Here is a 20,900-nt window from a genome sequence, read left to right as displayed (position 1 = left end):
TGTCTCTTAACTGTTTACTTTTTTCCAGATCACAAAAATGAAGCATCTCTACATAGAGAAAAGTCTGGAAAGACATATGCCAAAATGTTAACAGCTGTTATCTTTACATGATGTGAGTTAAGGGGACTTGTTTTGCTTTGAGCCTTCTAAGTTTTTTGCATTGAGCACAAAATGCTTTTGTAATTAGGGGCGCATGGGTGGCTCAGTTGGTTAAATGTCCGACTCTTGGTTTTGATGCACGTCATGATGTCGGTAGTTTGTGAGTTTGAGCTCCACATTGGGCTCCGTGCTGACAGTGCACAGTCTGCTCGGGATTCTCTCTCCACTCTCTCTTTGCCCCTACCCCACATGTGCTCTTTCTCTTTCTCTGTCACTCTCCTCTCAAAAATAAACTTGAAAAAAAAGCTTTTGTAATTAGAGAAGAGCCCAAAGAATATTATCACACTAAAGATAATACATAGGGTGCCTGGGTGGCTCAGTTGGTTGAGCGTCCGACTTTAGCATAGGTCATGATCTTGCGGTTTATGAGTTCAAGCCCCGCGGTTTGTGAGTTCAAGCCCCGCGTTGGGCTCTGTGCTGACAGCTTGGAGCCTGCTTCGGATTCTCTGTCTCTCTCTCTCTGTGCCCCTCCCCTGCTCACACCCTCTCTCTCAAGAATAAATAAAGATAATACATAGTCCTTGTAGACAATTAGGAAAATGTAGAAAATCATCCTACCACCTAGAGATAACCACCCTTGATCTTTTAAAATGTAAATGTTATGGGGGCGCCTGGGTGGCGCAGTCGGTTGAGCGTCCGACTTCAGCCAGGTCACGATCTCGCGGTCCGTGAGTTCGAGCCCCGCGTCGGGCTCTGGGCTGATGGCTCGGAGCCTGGAGCCTGTTTCCGATTCTGTGTCTCCCTCTCTCTCTGCCCCTCCCCCGTTCATGCTCTGTCTCTCTCTGTCCCAAAAATAAATAAAAAACGTTGAAAAAAAAAATTAAAAAAAAAAAAAAATAAAATGTAAATGTTATGGAAAGGTTCTTTTTCTTGGAACAAGGACAAAGACTACTTTGGCTGTCTCCTACCCCTCTGTCAGACTTTCCTTCTATCATTGGGTGTGGAGCCTTTGTTCTCACCTTTACATTGTTGCTGGGAGCCAGGGGAAACTCAGGGGAAGAAATGGGCTAAGAGAATGGCATGCCTCTTAAGCATTAGAAATAAGAGCATAAAGTTTGCTTCCAAGTATTTCCACTGGAAAATTTTAGGTTAGAAGCTTTCAGAGCAAACTCATGAGAATATGTAGCAGGAGGCGTGAGAACTGGGCCCCTCTCTGTGTGGAGGGGTGTGGGAAGACAGGGAGGGACACAGGTATTGCCCTGCTGGCTGAGAGCAGTGGAATGAGGCGGGTGCTTCTGAAAGCAAATATCCTGAAAAACCTGTTGCTGGCATCCCAGATTCTGGTTCCCACGTGGATCATAAGACCTGAATTCACTTCCAGGGAAATGGCTTTCAGAATGTTTCCTGCTATGATTGGCTTTAACTGCCTGTAATGATTACCTGTGTGGTAATGTTTGAGAATTCTTGATTGAGGAGACCTTTACTCTCAAATCATTATTTACCATTAATGGGCTCCTGTTATGTGCTAGGCACTGGGCCAAGCACTTCGTCTGTATTATCTCATTTAATACAGAGAGCATTCCTGTAAGATGGGAATATAATTATCATCCTCCAATAGGACAGAAATGCAGGATAAGTAACTTGTCCAAGGTTATGTGGTTAATGAATGGTCAATCAATTCAGGCTTGAAACCCACTAAATCAGAGAGTCCCCTAAAGACTGCTTTTTCCCTCCCTTCCATTCCAGAGAGCACCTTAAACAGCTCTGTCATAATATTATCTTTTGGGTGAATGCAGGTCAGTACTAGGTACCTTTTAAAATGTACAAGAGTTATGATATGAGTATGTGTGTGTGTGACAAAGTGAGAGTCATCTACCAGTAATTAAATCTGTGTAAATAATTTTCTCAGCTCAGTCTCTTTTCCCCAAGTGTCTTGGCCCCCCATGATCAAGGGGTTTGAGGTAGGTGATAATAATGGCATTTTTTTTTTTTTTTAATGCTTATTTATTTTGACTGAGGCGGGGGGTGAGGGGTAAAGTGAAAGAGAGAGAGAGAGAGAGAGAGAGAGAGAGAGAGAGAGAATCCCAGGCAGGCTCCACACTGTCAATGGCTGACATAGGGCTCCTTTTCACAAACCATGAGATCATGACCTGAGCCAAAATCAAGAGCCGGTTGCTTAACCAACAAGGCTTTTTTATTTAAATTTTTTAAAATGTTAATATTTTACTTCTGAGAGAAGAGAGAGAATGGGGAGGGGTAAAGAGAGAGGGAGACACAGAAAATGAAACAAGCTCCAGGCTCTGAGCTGTCAGCACAGAGACCGATGCAGGGCTCAAACCCACGAACCACAAGATCATGACCTGAGCCGAAGTCAGAAGCTTAACCAACTGAGCCACCCAGACACCCCATGATAGTGGAGTTTTTAAAAACCTTTTTTGGGGGGCATGTGGGTAGCTCAGTTGGTCAAGCGTCTGACTCTTGACTTTGGCTCAGATCATGATCTCATTGTCATGGGATCAAGCCCTGTGTTGGGCTCCACAGTGAGTGTGGGCCCTGATTGGGGTTCTCTATCCCTCTCCCACCCCTCCTCCTGCTCTCTCTTCCTCTCTCTAAAAAAATAAATAAACATTGAAAGAATAAATAAAAACCCTTTTGTTTGAAGTATAGGATTCATCCCCCAAAAATATACCAATCAGAAGTGCACAGTCCTTAAGAATTTTTCACAAACAGATCCAAATAACCAGCAACCAGATCAAGAGACAACATTACCAGCACTCCAGAAGCAACTTTTTAGGCCCTGCCCCAGCCTCTGCCTCCTCCCCCCTCCCCAAAGGTAACCTCTATCCAGATTTTTAACATCATGGATTAAAGTACTTCTTTTTAAAGTTCATATAGAGTCATACAGGTTGGATTATTTTGTGTGTGCTTTCTTGCACTCTGCAGTGTGTTTTCCAGAATCATCTAACCACAGCAATTTTGAGAAGTGGGGGTCAAAAAGAAGAGACAAGAGTAGAACAGTGGTTTTGTTCTGTTTTATATTTTTGTTTTTTATTAATGTATCTAGCTCAGTGCCTCTCATACTTCAAACAAGATCCCCAGACAGATCACCTGGGACTCTTATTAAAATGTAGACTCTGATTCAGTAGGTCTGGGGTGGGGCCTGAGATTCTGCATTTCTAACCAGCTCTTAGGTGATGCTGATGCTTCTGGTCCACACTTTAACGTGCAAGCACTATTCTCCATCAATAATTTGAAAGGGTGCAGCAAGTATTTGCAAACTCGTTCAGTGACTGCAATATAGAATCATTCTAACAGAATAACACTAATGGAAAAGACTGGAGCATAATTTAATTTCTACATCTTATAAAATTTAATTACTTTTTATGTGTTTCTGATTGATATCTTTCTACTTTAAAATATTATTTTTTCAAATAGATGTCAAATACCCATGGTAAACAATTTTTAAAGTATAGAAAGGTAGGGGCAGCTGGGTGGCTCAGTTGGTTAAGTGTCTGACTGACTCCGGCTCAGGTCATAATCTCACAGTTTGTGAGTTCCAGCCTTGCATCGGGCTCTGCTGTCAGCGTGGAACCCACTTCAATAACTTTTTTTTTGTAATGTTTATTTATTTTTGAGAGCGAGAGAGAGACAGTGTGAACAGGGGAGGGGCAAAGAGAGAGAGGGAGACAGAGAATCTGACACAGGCTCCAGGCTCTGAACTGTCAGCACAGAGCCCAATACTGGGCTCAAACCGACGAACCGCAAGATCATGACCTGAGCTGAAGCGGGATGCCCAACAGAACCACCCAGGTGCCCGAACATGGAGCCCACTTCAGGTCCTCTGTCCCCCTCTCTCTCTGCTGCTCTCCTGCTCACTCGCTCTTTCAAAAATAAATACTAAAAAAATACATGTAGAAAGGCAGACAATGAAAATAAGTTGCCTTGTGCTTAGCTCTTAAGTTTCTATTCCCAGAGGCAACCACTGTTACTGATTTTTTGTGAAATTTTCAATAACCTATACACTTGTATTTTTGTTTTGCACAAGTGGTAGGTTATTGTACATGTTGTTTTGCCCCTTTGCTCTTTTTATTAACAATATGTGTAAGTAAATAGCTAATGGTATATACTCTGGATATTGTTCTAAGTGCTTTCGGTATTTTAACTGTAATCTTCACAACAACCTTGTGCAGTAGATACAATTACTGTTTCCATTTTATGGATGTAATTCAAATCTAGTATACCCTAGCTGTATGTATGCATCTCTGTTCCTTAACATTGAACATTTAGGTTGTTTCCAATATTTTGCTATTATAAATAGTGCTGCAATGAACTTTTTAGGCATATCATTGCATACTTGTAGGGTTGTATCTATAGAAGAATTCCTAAAAGAAAAATTGCTGAAGGAATTTGCATTTTAAATTGTGGTTGATACTGCCAAGAACCCAAGAATCCAAGGTGAGTTCTGTTCATCTGGTAAGTGAGAGCAGTATTTCATTGTAATTTCAGTTTGCACTTCTCATTATAAGTGATACACCTTTTCGTATGCTCTTAGCCATTTTGATCTTTACTGTGAACCGTTTGTCATAGACTTTTTTACTAAGTTGTTGGTCCCTTGTTACTAATTTGTAAGTGTTCATTTTATATAAAGGAAATTATTCTTTTGTGGTACATGGTGTAGATGATGTTTTTGCTGTGGTTATTTGAGTGTGTATGTGTATAGGTTCTGGGTTTTGTGTCATACTTAGAAAGGACTTCTCACTGCAAGATTATTATTATTTTTTTCAAGTAGGCTTCACGCCCAGCCTGGGGCTTGAACTCACAACCCTGATGTCAATAGTCGGATGCTTTACCAACTAAGCCAGCCAGCCCCATGCAAGAAGACTATTTTTAAAAACCTGCATTTTCTTCTAGTGCTTCTAAAGTTTATTTTTCACTGTTTCATTTTGAGTCATCTAAAATGTATTTTGGAATAAGAAGTGAGATATGGATCCAAATTTATTTTTTTCCAGATGGCTATCCATTGTCCCAACACTGTATACTGAATGATCTATATTTTCTGCACACTTCTTTAATAATCCATCTCTATGTATTTATATACTTCTTTTGTTATATACTATGTTCACATATGTATTTGGGTTAATTTCTAGACTCTATATTCCATTTCCATGTGCCAGCACGACTGCTGTAGATGTATTGTGTAGTTTTCCTACGTGCTCCTCTTATATTTTTTTGCAATGTTCCTCAGGGTTTAAGGAACAGCATCATGGGTGTTAGCATATGGGGATAGCTCATAGGGGATAGCATGCCTGCAGTCTACTGAAGGACTGCGGGTCTCCCAAGGCTTTACAGAGTGATTTGTCTATGATGTCATCCAGCAAGAAGGGACAGTCAGTCAGGATAAGAATCCAGGGATTTACCTAGTTCCTCTTTCCAATGCCCCAGACTTAGAGGGTAGAGGTGGTAGAAAGACTGGATTGACTTTTTAGTCACCCTCCACAACTAACAGTTTTCTAAGTCCTATTGAGTCCATTCTCCCAATTTCTTTTGAATGGGTTCTTCCTGCCATCAGCATCCTCAGATCTCTCTCCCCTGTTCCCCAGACTGCTGCAACAGTTCTGGAAGCTTCCTGACCTCTCTCAACCCAGACCAGTGACTCTGCCTGTTATAAAGTCCCATCCCTCAGCACCTGGGGAATTTGTCTTCGGGGCTCTCATTCCCCTTTTGTAATTAATTAGTTGTGATTATCCAGCCTTTCCCCATGTAAGTTGAGTGAGCACAGCATCTTGTTTTATTCATTGCAGTATCCCCAGCATCTTAGCCCAAAATCCTAACCTCAGTTTTCTAAAAATGGAAAGGTAGAATGGGAAAATAATATTTATTTTACAAATCCTTTTGATGATTAAGACAAAGGATCTGTGCTTAGAGGAGGGCCTGGCACGTACCCATGGTTCAGTAAGTAGGCACAATTTCTCACCTTTCCCTCAAATTACTGTTTTTCCTTGGGGTAAAGCATAAAGGAGAAGCTATCACTTCCCCCACCACCCCCTCCCCAAGACACAGACAAGTGGAGAAAGACCCTGAATCATTAAAAGGGAGAAAGGAATTTTACGTCTTGACCCTTGAGAACCCAAAAGGCCCAAGTCAGATGGCCTTGCCTGAACTTTGCTCAAGGGCTCCAGATATGTCGGGTGGGGGCTCTTCTACCCAAGTTTCTGACAAGGGAAGCCTGGGGCGGAGACTGGGGCCGGGGCCTAGCGCGGCCTACCCAACGGCTTGGCGGGCCCACTGGGGACCGGACCACACGCGGGGCCACGCGAAGGATCACGCGCGGGCTCGCTCTGCTCCGGCCTTTGCGGAGGCCTCCCGGCGGCCGGCTGGGAAAGGCTCGGCCGGGGGGCGGGAGGAGGGGGTGGGGGCTGCGGGACACAGGCCCCTTTGTCCGCGGCGTGGAGGGGACCCAGCTGCAGGCCCGCGGCGGAGCGCGGTTGGCCGGCGGGCACCGGGCTGCGGCGGCCTAGGGAGCGCTTCCCCGGAGGGGGCGCCCAGAGACTCAGAGAGGGGGAGCCAGTCAATTCCAGGTCAGCTGGGTGGGGCCTCCCGCGACTCGGAACAGGGCACCAGCGCCGATGCCGGCGCTTCTTTGTTAAAAGCGGTCCAAGGTTTTTCTCTTCTGGGAGTAAAATTTCATTGAAGGATTGACTTGGCCGCGAGGAATATAAAAGAACTGTGAGCTCGTTTTTCCGCCCTAGGAGCTTAGGTTTTGGGAAACGAGGAAAGCGTCCCTGAGTTTATCCTGAAAGAGCTAAGGAGCATGTGGACAGTAGGCGCCCTGGGAGGGAAGAGGAGGAGAGAGCTGGCGGGGGTGGCTGGAGCCATCTGGGCCGAGCGGAGGCCGGAAAACCTAGCCCCGTGGCTGGAGCCATGGGGATGCCACACGGAAACAGGGTCTGCAGATGCTTACTGACCAAACTGTAGGTGAAGAGGCCGAGGAAATTGCTGAAGCAAGCAAGCAAACAAACCCATAATCCACTTCAACAAACAATTCTTCATATTTTTTAAGTTTGGTAGCAGAAATCTTTTATTAAAATGAAATATGTATAACATCAATATATAAAATGGTTGAAAATATATTGGTCCTCAAAACATTTAAGTCTTCATTGTTTGTTAGGAAATGCTTTCTTTTTTGTGACCTTGAGGGACCTTCATCCGGCTACAGAGAAAAAAAACAAATGGAAAAAGAAAAAAAAAAAAGGATAGCCAGAATCCTTTCTTAGTTGCTGAAACTTCCATCCTAACATGGAACATATATTTCTACCAGCACTATCTCACATTACCCTGAGTTGCAAACTTGGGATGAGAAAAGTGTCAAACCTCGTGGAAATAGACTTTCACAGTGCACCAGTAGCGGTCTTCTAGAAATACAGTGAGTATTGTTGGAACTGGGCAGCTTTCTTCCAAACCTACTATTATTTCTTTTAATCAGGTCATGCCCCTTTTTTGATACCTAGAAACTATTTGACACTATAATCATTGTTCCTAACAGTCTCTGTTCAAGCACATACTGCATACCAGCTACTCTTCCTGTACCTTTGTAAACCTCATTATTTTTAATTCTCAACCATAGTATGTTTTAGCTTAGGTAGTGAACATAACTGTTTACTTTGTGGGTTTTTTGTTGTTGTTGTTGTTGTTGTTGTTGTTGTTGTTGTTGTTTATTTATTTTGAGAGGGAGCACAAGTTGGGGAGGGGCAGAGAGAGGGAGAGACTGAATCCCAAGCAGGCTTCCGGCTATCAGAGCAGATCCTGATATGGGACTCCAACTCACAAACTGTGAGATCATGACCTGAGCTGAGCTCAAGAGTCACTTAACTGACTGCACCACTCAGGTGCCCCCATTTTGTGGGGTTTTTCAAAATAACCTTATAATGTTAACATGTTTAATCTTAACAATTATATGGGGTAGACACTAATCCTTATTTTTTTTTAAGATTTTTTTTTTTAAGTTTATCCATTTATTTTGGGAGCGCGAACTTGAGTGAGGGAGGGGCAGAGAGAATCCCAAGCAGGCTCTACACTGTGGGTGTAGAACCTGATGCAGTCTTGTACCCACAAACCATGAGATCATGACCTGAGCCAAAGTCAGATGCTTAGCTGGCTGAGCTACCCAGATGCCCCAAGATTTTTTTTTTTTTTTTAAGTAATCTCTACACGACCGTGGGGCTCAGATTTACAACCCAGAGATCAAGAGGCACATCTTCTACCAACTGAGCCAGCCAGGAGCTCCCAAACCCTCAATATTTTTTCAATTAGAAAATATTTTGGGGCCGCCTGTGTGGCTTAGTTGGTTAAGTGACTGACTTCAGCTCAGGTCACGATCTTGCGGTTCGTGGGTTCGAGCCCCGCCATGGGATCTGTGCTGACAGCTCAGAGCCTGGCGCCTGCTTCAGATTCTGTGTCTCCCTCTCTCTGCCCCTCCCCCACTTGTGCTCTGTCTTCTGTCTCTCAAAAAATGAATAAACATTAAATAAAATATTTTGAATGCTCGGAAAAGTTTTGAGACAAATACAAATCTCAGTCTTTTTCCATATTTGATTTTGATATTTTGGAAAGAAATAAAACATTGTAGATACGGTGGAAGCCTCCCAGGAACTACTCCCTGATTTCATTCCCATTTCTCCTTTCTCTCCCCAGACATGCATTATTTGAAATTGGTATCTATCTTCCCCTGCATGTTTTATTCTTTTCACTACATTCATATACCCATATATGAAATAAAAATACATCAATTTATTTTTAAGACTTACCCACTTTGATATGTAGGTCTAGTTCATTCATTTAAACTGTTACTTTTCATTGTATGATCACAACACAATCATTTCATTCTCCTATTGATGGACATTTGGTTTCTGCTTTTTGTAATTTGAACAATGCTGCAATGCATATTTTTGCTTAGGTCTTATATACACAAGAGAGAGTTTCAGGCTGGTTTTTAGGAATGCACATCTCCAACTCTGCTAGATATTGCCAGGCTCTCACAGTGGCTATAAAAGTAACATTTTCACCAGCAGTAACTGAGAGTTCCTTTTGGTCCACAATCTCAATAGTACTTAGTATTGTCAGATGTTTTAATTTTTAACAACCTAATGGATGTGAAATGATAATCCATTTCTGTCTTAATTTCTATTTCCTGAATTACTAGTGAGTCTGAGCATCTTTTCGAATGTTTATGGGACACTGGATTTTTCTTTCTTTGATTTGTCTTTGCTCATTTTTATTTACTTACCAATTATAGAAATCCTTTATGTGTTCTGGATCAATCGCATATCAGCTATATATGAGGCAAAAACCTTCTCTTGGTTGCAACTTTTCACTTTTTTTTTCTTTTTGTACAGAAGTGTAAACGTTAATGTAGTCAAATGTATTGCATATTTTACTTAATAGCTTTTTGTGACTTAAGAAATTATTTCCAGGGCACCTGGCTGGCTCAGTCAGTGGAGCATGCAACTCTTTTCTTTTTTTGATGTTTATTTTTATTTTTAAGAGAGACAGAAACAGAGTACAAGCTGAAGAGGGCAGAGGGTAAGAGAGACAGAGCAGGCTCCAGGCTCTGAGCTGTCAGCACAGAGCCCAACTCGGGGCTCATACTCATGAACCATGAGATTGTGACCTGAGCCGAAGTTGGTGCTTAACCAGCTGAGCCACCCAGGAGCCCCTGGAGCATACAACTCTTGATCTCATGGTTGTGAGTTCAAGCTCCACATTGGGTGTAGAAATTACTAAAAAATAAAATATTTAAAAAGCAAGGGTGCCTGGGGCGCCTGGGTGGCTCAGTCGGTTAAGCGTCCGACTTCGGCTCAGGTCACGATCTCGCGGTATGTGAGTTCGAGCCCGCGTCGGGCTCTGTGCTGACTGCTCAGAGCCTGGAGCCTGTTTCAGATTCTGTGTCTCCCTCTCTCTCTGACCCTCCCCCATTCATGCTCTGTCTCTCTCTGTCTCAAAAATAAATAAATGTTAAAAAAAAAAAAAAGTAAAAAAAAAAAAAAAAAGTAGGGGTGCCTGGGTGGCTCAGTTGGTTGAGCGTTCACCTTTGGCTCAGGTCATGATCTCGCAGTTTGTGAGTTCAAGCCCCGGGTCAGGCTCTGTAGTGACAGCTCGGAGCCTGGCACCTGCTTCAGATTCTGTGTTTCTGTCTCTCTCTGCCCCTCCCCAACTTGTGTTCTGTTTCTCTCTATCAAAAAGAAATGTAAAAAAAAATAATAAAATCAATCAATCAATCAATCAATAAATAATAAAAAGTGAAAAATAGGAGGGGTGCCTGAGTGACTCAGTCGGTTAAACGTCTGACTTTTGCTCAGGTCATGAATTCAAGCCCTGGGTCACACTGTGTGCTGACAGCTCAGAGCCTGGTGCCTGTTTCAGACTGTGTGTCTCCCTTTCTCTCTCTGCCCCTCCTCCACTTGTGCTCTGTGTCTCTCTCACAAAAATAAGCATTAATATTTTTAAAAAATAAATTAAAAAATAAAAAAATAGGGGCATCTGGGTGGTTCAGTTGGTTAAGCATCTGACTTTGGCTGAGGTCATGATCTCATGGTTTGTGAGTTCGAGCCCTGCATTCAGCTCTGCACTGTCAGAAGCTTGGGATTCTCTCTCATTCCCCCTCTCCGTATTTATTAAATAAATAAGTAAAAATTTAATTTATAAAGAAATAATAAAATAAATTATTTCCTACCCCCAAGGTCATATAGTTTGTCTCCTATATATTGTTTTAAAAGTTTTAAAGATTTTCTTTTCAAATCAAAGTCTTTATATTTGTATATGGTATAAGGTAATTTAATTGTTTTTCTTATGCATGTTTAATCCCAGCACCATGTACTAACTAGACAAGAACAATTCAATTCAAAAAAAAAAAAAAAAAAAAAAAAGACAAACAACTATAGCCTGGGTGGTACGGATGGGTGGGTGTAGAGATTTGGAGAGAGCTCTGAAGGGAAGAAATGGTTCCTAGGGCCCACCCAGGTCCAGTCTGGGCTCAGGGTCTCTACCTAGATGATGTTGTTGTGTCCTGGCATCAGAGACGGGTTTAGAAAATTCTGAGGAAGGCATTTCTGATCACCTAGACTGCTGTGGGACCTGGTTCCAAATTGGGATTTCCCACCCAATTGGCATTTCTGGCTCTAGCCATTCCCAACTACCCAAGGGAAGGCACATCAAAGCGTGGACTCCCTGAGGCAGGCTAATGTCTGGGGCAGGGAGCCTGCTTGGCAGGTCTAAGGGCAGTATTGACTAACATGGCTTTTTCCACCCATTTTCCCTAGAGCTAAAAGCTCCATAGGTCTCTGTCTTCCACATTTTTACAGGGAAGATTTTTTTCCAAAATCTGATATGTCACCAAATATCCAGCTTTCAAAATCTGGTTCTTTGTCACAAGCTACCTTTCCAATAAGTCAAAACCCTACGTTTTAGATTATTGTTATGGCAGCAACCTCATTTCCATGTACCAGTTTCTACATTATTAAATTATATGGTACATTGATATAACAAAGAGACTACAGAATACAATGGCTCAAACAAAATAGGAATTTCTTTCACTCTCACCCAGCCATCTGGAGGTGAATGGCTTATAGACAGCTTTGTTCCAGATGCTTATTCAGGGACCCAGGTCCCTTCCATCTTGTTCCCCCACATATTCCTAAGGTGTGAGGTGTTGACCTCTCATGTGTGGTCAGAGCTAGGTTACTCCTGGAACTGCAATCTAGCTGCCAGTCTTTATGTCGCTCTGGTCTTCCTTTGGTTGATTTCTCAGAAAGAACTCATGAGAACAGCAGTCTCTGAGTTTTGGCAGTACTCTCAACAGTTTCTCTCTAGCCTTGATACTTGAAGATCAGTTTGGCTGGCTACTGAATCTGTGGTTCACATTTTCTGTCATTGTCTTAAACATGTTACTGTATTACTTTCCGGATAAAGTGTTAACTAGCAAAAAAAGTATAATGTAATTTTTTCCTCTTGGCCTTTTTTTGCCTGGATGCCAATAACCATTTATTTTCTTTTCAAGTACAATAGTTTCAATAGACCATGTCTTTTTATTGGTCATTCTGGATCCATTTACCCAGATACATGGCATGTTCTTTCAATATAGAGTTCCAAGTTCTAGAATAGAGCTCCTTTTCTGGTTGTATTCATAGAGTGGCTTTAAAATAAATCAAATCAGTAAATAAATAACCTTATATTTTATGAGATTTGCCTCTCTTGCTTCCCTCCCTTACTTTTATTTGGACCTACTTCCTATTTGTCCCTGTCCCTGGGATTTCATTCCCAGCAGCTTCTCCTTATTGAGGACCTAAAGAGCTTTGCCTTGGAAGCTTTGTTTGTAATTCTGAGAGCTTGTAGGACCCAGTCTGCCCCGTCACTATGAGACCTTTATTGGATCTTCACGGTCCTCATCAGCGAGCTGGACTCTGCAGGATCCCCTCCCTGCTTCCACTGAGAGTTGTCGATTGGGGGTTTGCCTGCTTTCAGGGTTGCCGAAAGCCGAATTCCTTCACTTTGCCTCCCTCTGCACGGATTCTGATCCCACACAAGTCTTGTAGCTAACAGGGTTTATTCTTGCCAGCTTGAATTGTGGATTCAGAAGAATGCCTTGTTTATGGAGATGTTATCCATGGATTTTTGGTTGGCTCTCCCAGTTGCATTTTGCTGCCATGGTCGTCTACCCTTACTCTACTAATTTTGCCATATATTACATTTATTGTCATCCAACCCTAAATCTTTTATTATTTACCCCAATTTTCTTTATAACCCAAATAAACTACACCTCTGAACTCTTTTTTTTTAAGTTTATTAATTTTTTATTTTTTGTGAGAGACGGAGAGCAAGTGGCGGGGGGGGGGGGGGGACAGAATTCTAAGCAGGTCCCATGCTGTCAGCTCAGAGCCTGAAGCGAGGCTCGAACTCATGAACCTTGAGATCATGACCTGAACTGAAACCAAGAATCCGAAGCTTAACTGAGTCACCCAGGCGTCCCTACATCTCTGAACTCTTTAGCAGCTATGTCTGTCAGTCTTTTCCCTTGGGTGGAGAAACTGCCCCAACCCCTGCTATAAGCACTGAGCCTGACTCTAGTTCCTGACCTAGGCTGAAGTACTTTTTGTCTCCTAAGTGCCTGGCTGCCTCCCCTGCATCTCTACTAGGATCCTCATAGCCCTGAGGCTTCAGTCCTACTCATGACTTTAGGTTTCTATTTAGTTCAGGGCCACAGAGATTACAATCTTGTTTTTGAGCTCAGCACTATCATTTTGTTGTTTTCTTTTTTGTGTTTTATCTATCCCTGCTATGTGTTTACAGCAGAGGGAGTGCCAAGAGAGCGAACTCACAGAGCCATCTTGACTCAAAGTATCTCAAAAAACATTTGAATGCACAGTGCACGATGAACTGATGAACCACTATGGGGATACAAAAATGAGTAAGAAAGGCTCTCAGTCTCAGAGAGATGAAGAATCTAGTGAAGGAAGGTGACCCATAACATGCCACCATAAAACAGACTGAAAACTTCTCTATGAGAAGTGGTTAGTAGAGCTGGCAGATCCCAGGAAGACTTGTGAGGGGGCCGAGGAGGGCTCCTCAGAGGTAGTAGCTTTAGAACAGCTCATTTAGAAATATGGTTGTGGGAGTGGATGTGGCAGTTTGGGGACACCATCTGTGAAACTGGAGCACAGGCTGCCTTGGTGGAGTGTGGAGGATGTATTGAAGGAAGAGGCTGGAGGTTTGAGCACAGACTGGAGTTCACACAGACTAAGTTCCAGTCCCGCCTCCACCACTAACTAGAGGTATGAGCCTGGACAATGCACTTCATCTTTCTGAACTTTAGTTTCATCTATAGAAAGGGAATAGAATATCCCCTGCCTCAAAGGGTTATAAGGAGTGTAACTGTTGGTGATGTATATAAAGACACAGTAAACTCTTTTTTTAAAAAGCTTATTTATTTTGAGAGAGAGAGAGGGAGGGAGGGAGGGAGGGAGAATCCCAAGCAGGGCCTGAACTCATGAATTGTGAGATCGTGACCTGAGCAGAAATCAAGAGTTGGACACTCAACTGATTGAGCCACCCAGGTGCCCCAAGACATAGTAAACTCTTAGTAAGTAGTACTCATAACTATTATGAGCATTATGAAGGGTCTTGAATATTACGCTATTAACTTTTTTAAAGCTTTGTCAAGGTATAATTTACATACAATAACAAACTGAGCACTTTGCCATTTACTAGTCCTCCTTCTGTTCTCTGGAACAGTCCCTGGAATATTACCCAGACTGTAACGTCTCCAAAAATGTCTACTTGTTAATCTCGGGAACCTGTGACTATGTTAGGTGGCATGACAAAGGGGAATTAAGGTTGAAGATGGAATTAAGTTTGCTAATCAACTACCCTGGAGATGAGCATATTATTCTGGATCGTCTATGGGCCCAATGTAATCAAGAGAGTCTATGTGCGTAGAAAAGGGAGGCAGAAGAGGGAAAAATCAGACTGTGTGAGATGACTTTGCTGGACATGCCTTTGAAGATGGAAGGGGCCATGAGCAAAGGAGTGTGGGCAGTCTCCAGAAACTGGAAAAAACCAGGAATCATTCCCCCCTGGAGCCTCTAGGAAAGCAGCCCTGCCAACACCTTGACTTTGACCCAGTGAGACCTACTCTGAACCTCTTTCCTCCCAAACTGTAGATAATAAGTGTTGTTTTATTTTATTTTATAACAAATTAAAAAAAATTATTTTTAACATTTATTCATTTTTGAGAGACAGAGCAGAAGCAGGGGAGGGGCACAGAGAGAGGAAGACACAGAATCCGGAGCAGGCTCCAGCTCTGAGCTGTCAACACAGAGCCTGATACGGGGCTCAAACTCACAAACAGCGAGATCATGGCCTGAGCTGAAGTCAGAGGCTTAACCGACTGAGCCACCCAGGTGCCCCTATTTTGTTTTATTTTAAAGATTTATTGGGGTGCTTAGGTGACTCAGTCGGTTAAGCCTCCGACTTCAGCTCAGGTCATGATCTCGCGGTCCGTGAATTTGAGCCCCGCGTCAGGCTCTGTGCTGACATTGCAGAGCCTGGAGCCTGTTTTGGATTCTGTGTCTCCCTCTCTTTCTCTGCTTTCCCTCCCTTGCTCACATTCTGTCTCTCTGTCTTGAAAATCAACATTAAATTTTTTTTTTAAGATTGATTGATTGATTGATTGATTTTGAAGTAATCTCTACACCCAACATGGGGCTCAAACTCACAACCCCAAGATCAAGAGTTGTGCACTCCACCCACTCAACCAGCCAGGTGCCCCAGAAGTGTGTTACTTTAAAACACTATATTCCTAGTAATTTGTTGTAGCAGAAATAGAAAACAAGTAGAGTCTTGAATAACTGCTTGTTGACTACCTGAATTAATGAATCAAGGACAACACTACTACCTTTTTCTTATAATAATCCTAATTTTAGAGGAGAGAAAATTTAGTTTGGATCATGCCCTCTCCCCGTAAGCTACCCACATCTTAAATAACATGGACTTCTTGGGGTGGTGCTAAAGTGATTTTGAGGTTGATTGAAGAGTAAGTGTTCGTATTCCCCCAAAATTCCTATGTTGAAGCCTCATTCTCAATGTCAGAGTATTTGGAGGTGAGGCCTTTAGGAAGTGATTTGGTCATGAGGGTGGAACCCTTATGAATGGAATTAGTGCACTTATAAAAGGGACTCCAGAGAGCAACCTTGATCCTTCCAGCATATAAGGACACAGCAAGGAGATGGCTGTCTCTGAACCAGGAAGTGAGCCCTCACCAGACACTAAATCTGCAGGTGCCTTAACCTTGGACCCCCAGCCTCCAGAACTGTGAGAGATAAATTTCTCTTTTGGCTTTTGGCTTGGAGGAGGCAAAGGTAAAACTGTCTTTGGTTGTCCCTGATCCAGGTGCATCTGACACCAGCCGCCTCCACCATGCTGCCTAAGTTCGACCCCAATGAAATCAAAGTCGTATACCTGAGGCACACCAGTGGCGATGTCCGTGCCATGTCTTCCCTGGGCCTGAAGATCAGCCCGCTGGGACTGTCTTCAGAAAGCGTTGGTAACGACATTGCCAAGGCAGCCAGTGATTAGAAGGGTCTAAGGATTATAGTGGAACTGACCAGGTAGCACAGACAGGCCCAGACTGAAATGGTACTTTCTGCCTCTGCCCTGATTGTCAAAGCCCTCAAGGAACCGCCAAGAGACAGAAAGAGGCAGAAAAACAAGCACAGTGGAAATATCACTTTTGATGAGATTGTCAACATTGCCCGAAAGATATGGCACCGACCTTTAGCTGGAGAACTCTCTGGAACCATCAAAGAGATCCTAGGAACTGCCCAGTCTGTGGGCTGCAGTGTTGATGGCCACCAACCTCATGAAATCATAGATGACAGCAATAGCAGTGCAGTGGAATGCCCGGCTAGTTAAGGGCTACAAAAGAAAATATTTCAACAAAGGATCACTTGATAACCAATGGAAAAACAAACAAACAAACAAACAAATTTCTGTTTCTTATGATGGACCCAGTCTATGATACTCTGTTATAGCAGCACGAATGGATTAAAAAGGAGTTTGGGGTAATTCCCGATTGGATGCACCATTAATATAGTAATGATTTATTTTATTTTTTTTAAGTTTATTTATTTTGAGAAAGAGACCGTGTGAGTGAGGGAGAGGCAGAGAGAGAGGGAGAAAGAGAATCTTAAGCAGGCTCCTGGCTGCCAGCACAGAGCCTCACACTGGGCTTAAACTCACAAAACTGTGAGATCATGACTTGAGCCAAAACCGAGTCAGACACTTAACTGACTGAGCCACCCAGGTGCCCCAACATGGTAATAATTTAAACCATATTCCCTTTGCTGTGTACACCTCTTGGTGGGTCAACAGAAGGCATGCTGACCCCCACAAAGCAGCTTGCTTTCTTCTTCCCTCTGGGTGACTTCTTGGGCAGGGGTTCTCAAAGAGGTGGAGGGAACAACATATCAGAGTCAGCTGGGTAATCTTACAAACTATAAATACCTACTACCCCCTTCTTTCTTGCCTCCCCAAGGAATCTTCCCTTCCTTCTCCTCACCCTCCACCCCCTTGACAATCATCTTTTTTTTTTTTTAATTTTTTAATCTTTATTTATTTTTGAGAGAGAGAGAGACAGAGCGCAAGCAGGGGAGGAACAGAGAGAGGAGACACAAAATCTGAAGCAGGTTCCAGGCTCTGAGCTGTCAGCACAGAGCCCGACGCGGGCTTGAGCCTGAGCTGCAAGATCATGACCTGAGCCGAAGTCAGATGCTTAACCGACTGAGCCACCCAGGTGCCCCAAGAATCATTGTCTTAAAGCAAATGCTATATGGGCAGAAGGGAGAAGTATACGCATAGGGATATGCACAGAGAATTCTTCTGAATTAAAAAAAAATCTCAAAAAAAGAAACAAAGACCTCATTCTCATTTAGAGCTTGTTCTAACTCTTATCCTATGACTATGTTTAAGCTGTTGACTTTTTCCATGGCCGGATCTTTCCCAGAGCACAAAAAAGCCCCAGGAAGACTGAACCCAGCTGTGAGTTTCTTACCTTCTGTTCCTTTCTGTGTCACCTCAGATCCTGGGAAGACCAGGATCTGTTAGCTAGTTTTCCACCTGAATGCTAGAGAACCCTCCTGTCTTGCTTGGTACCCAGTCATTCCTGTTTTGCTTTGGGCAGGGTTTTGTGTCCCAGAGTTTGGAATTTCATTGTGCTATGTCTTATCTGGGTCTTTAGTAAATGGATCGCCTTGGCTTCAGGCTTATCTTGCAAAAGCCAGAAGCTTCCTTGGCCCTTTGCTGGACTTGCCAGGATCAGGACTTCCTTTACTGACCCCTGTTACCTCTCTGACTTGAAATACCCTGTCTATAGTCCTTTTACCCCAGTATATCCTAGTCCCGTAAACAAAAAGGACTGTAGATAATCTTCAGGTTCCTTCTTAGCTCTGTGATTCTGGGATTCTTCTGTCTCTACCATGTTTTCAAGTCAAATTCTTAATTTTTTGGATGAAGAAGTCATATCTCTCCACTACATTATTCTCACTCAGTCTGCAGCTTATTTTCTCTAGAAGTTACTGCTGTCAGGATAATTGCCATTTTGCCCATGTCTGGACCATACAGTTTGTCTTTAGGGATCCCAAATACTTCTATCATTATTAATTGGGTAAAAAACAAAAAACAAAAAACCTTCTTGCCTTTTAGATTTGTTTTTTAGATTATCTTCTCTTAGCTGCTCTGGCAGTTCCTTTGTTCCAATCCCAAGGATGGTGATTCACACAGCTCAGGTCTAGCTCACGGTCCTTAGTCCTGCCCATTCACTGGTGCAACTCCTTTTCTTAGCTGCAGACATCCACTCAGTTGGGGTGAGGAAGTGAAAAATGGACTCCATAAGGCCACAATGTTACCTTTTATAATGCATATTTTTTTAAACATTCTTGAAGACATTCTTTAAAAAAAATGTTTTTAACATTCATTTATTAAAAATTTTTTTAAATGTTTATTTATTTTAGAGAGAGTACAAGTAGGGGAGGTGCAGAGAGAGAGGGAGACAGAATCAGAAGCAGGCTCCAGGCTCTGAGCTGTCAGCACAGAGCCTGACGTGGGGCTCGAACCCACAAATCGTGAGATCATGACCTGAGCTGAAGTTGACGCCTAACCAATTGAGCCACCCAGGTGCCCCAACATTTATTTATTTTCGAGAGGTAGAGTTCGAACCGTGAGCTCGTGACCTGAGCTGAAGTCAGACACTTAACCGACTGAGCCCCAGGTGCCCCTTCTATAATATTTTAAAACAAATGTTAAACCAGAATGTAATCAGCTCCCAGCACCAGAAAGGGCATCTTTCTCCACAAGGAGAAGGTGTGTGCATGTACTCACCACTGTTGAAGTGGTCTCAAGGCAGCATTTTGGCACCACGCAAGAGTAGAAGTTTGCAGATGATGTGTTCAGCCCAGCACTGTCCCTTCCTGAGGTCCTTGGGAGTACAGTAGCTTCTCTTGAACCATATTCCTTTCCAGCAGGAAGTTTCTGGGCTTTTCCCATTGCTACCGTCAAGAAGTAGCCTGTGTGCCTGCCAGTCTGCAATCCCAGCACTGACATCCCTCTCACCAGCACCATCCCAGGGAGCTCCTGACTATGCTCAGGGTGTAATGGCCCTCGAGGGAGGCCACATTGGACTCCTTGTAGGTTTAGGTTATGTTCTATGTTAGCTATGAGGGGTCCCAGATTCAACCTGATTCCAATTCAACATTTCTAGGGGCTTAAAATCAATTCTGCCTGTCTATCGTTGGGCCAGAGATTTTTCTAGGATCATCTGGACTCCCTTGAGTTGCTGCCAACAGGCCAGCAGGGAAACTCCAGCCCAGCCCAGGTTGACTGGCCCTGGGACACCAGTGTGGTGTCCTGTGGTGTCTTCCACTCACCAACAAGGTCAACCACAGCCTGTTCCTTGTGTTTCAGAGTCCTTACAGTGGAACTGTTTGGTTCCTGCAGGAGCACAGAAAAAAAACAGTGAGGAGGAGGAGTGGGGAGAGAAAGACTCATGCAGAAGAGGGAGAGGAAGTGAGTGATGCTGAGGGAGGAGAAAAAGGCAAACAGCAACAGCAGCAACAGCAGGAGCAGAAAAAAAATAGGAATGTGAGGGCGGGAGGGAAAGGCAGAAAGGCAGGGTTCTGCTCATAACAATATTAACCCAAATTCCTGGGTAACATTTTACAGTGACCCATGAAATCTGTGTGAGAAAATAAGGAAGGAAGCTTGCAGTTTTAATTAATGGTAAAGCCTAGTGTTTCCATGGTCCCCGTCCCTGGGAAGATCTATGGGCTAACTTCCCGGGTTTCCTCTGTAACACCCTTGGCAGTTCAGAACTGGGGAGACTAGCAAAGCCAAGTGGCTTTGCTGCACTCCTGCACCCCCATGCAGGCAGAGGGTCCCATATCACAAGGGTTGAGATACCAACAGCTCTCTGAAAACAGTTCACTTTGTCTCTTTCTTTCTTGACTTTTCCCTCTCATTCTGCTTTGTGTCCTCTTTTGTGGACCCTCTTGACTCGAGAACACTTTCTCGGGCCTTTTCACTAGAGTGCTGCAAAGATTGGATCCGCTCTCATAAAATGCTTTGCATGTTGCAAATTACAACAAAGGTGATCATTGTGATGGCTGTAACCTAGGACGAAATTGCTTCCTCAACATACAAGCTGGCAATCTCTCAGTCTGACTGTCAGAAAGGGTGCTACTGGTATGTTTTCAGAATTTCTCGATCTCCTAAGCCAGTCGGAAATGTTAATAAGAACTTGGAAAACAATGACCTGTTCACTGGGGTTGACATGAAGTTTGTCCTCTCAGTTGGTCTTGTTTTTGGCTCTCTGTACAATGGTCCACCTTGCATATTCACAACTCATAGCCTTGCTCTCCCTTCATTTAGTTAAGCAAGTATTCTAGGGCCAAATTCCCCAAGAGCTATGGATTCAGACTCTGCAAATCCATTTAGAATAAGTCTAGTTGGGCCCAGAACATCTGGACCCCATATAAATACCGAGTGAGTATATATGTGTGTTAGGGGCATTAACATGAAATTTGTACAGAAATAAATAATGGAGTAGGAAGGAGAGCTTTCTGTATGATTCTGGTGAGATAACTCTAACAACAGGAGAGTAGAACAAATGACTGAGAAAAGAAGAGCTAATCTCTGGTAGAACTGTAAAGACCAAAATCTATGTAGCCACGCAGTGACTAAGAGGGAATGAAATACGACGT

At 43.2% G+C, this 20,900-nt stretch overlaps 1 pseudogene; it reads left to right on the top strand.

Moving 5' to 3' along the window:
• The first annotated feature begins 1 nt into the window (after position 1).
• On the top strand, positions 2–16,686 carry LOC131516713 (large ribosomal subunit protein uL11-like; annotated as a pseudogene).
• The last annotated feature ends 4,214 nt before the right edge of the window (positions 16,687–20,900 follow it).

The sequence above is a fragment of the Neofelis nebulosa genome, chromosome 7 (genome assembly GCF_028018385.1).
Source record: "Neofelis nebulosa isolate mNeoNeb1 chromosome 7, mNeoNeb1.pri, whole genome shotgun sequence".
Classification (NCBI taxonomy): domain Eukaryota; kingdom Metazoa; phylum Chordata; class Mammalia; order Carnivora; family Felidae; genus Neofelis; species Neofelis nebulosa.
Note: the sequence above shows the minus strand (reverse complement) of the source record. Positions and strands in the feature narration are given on the sequence as shown.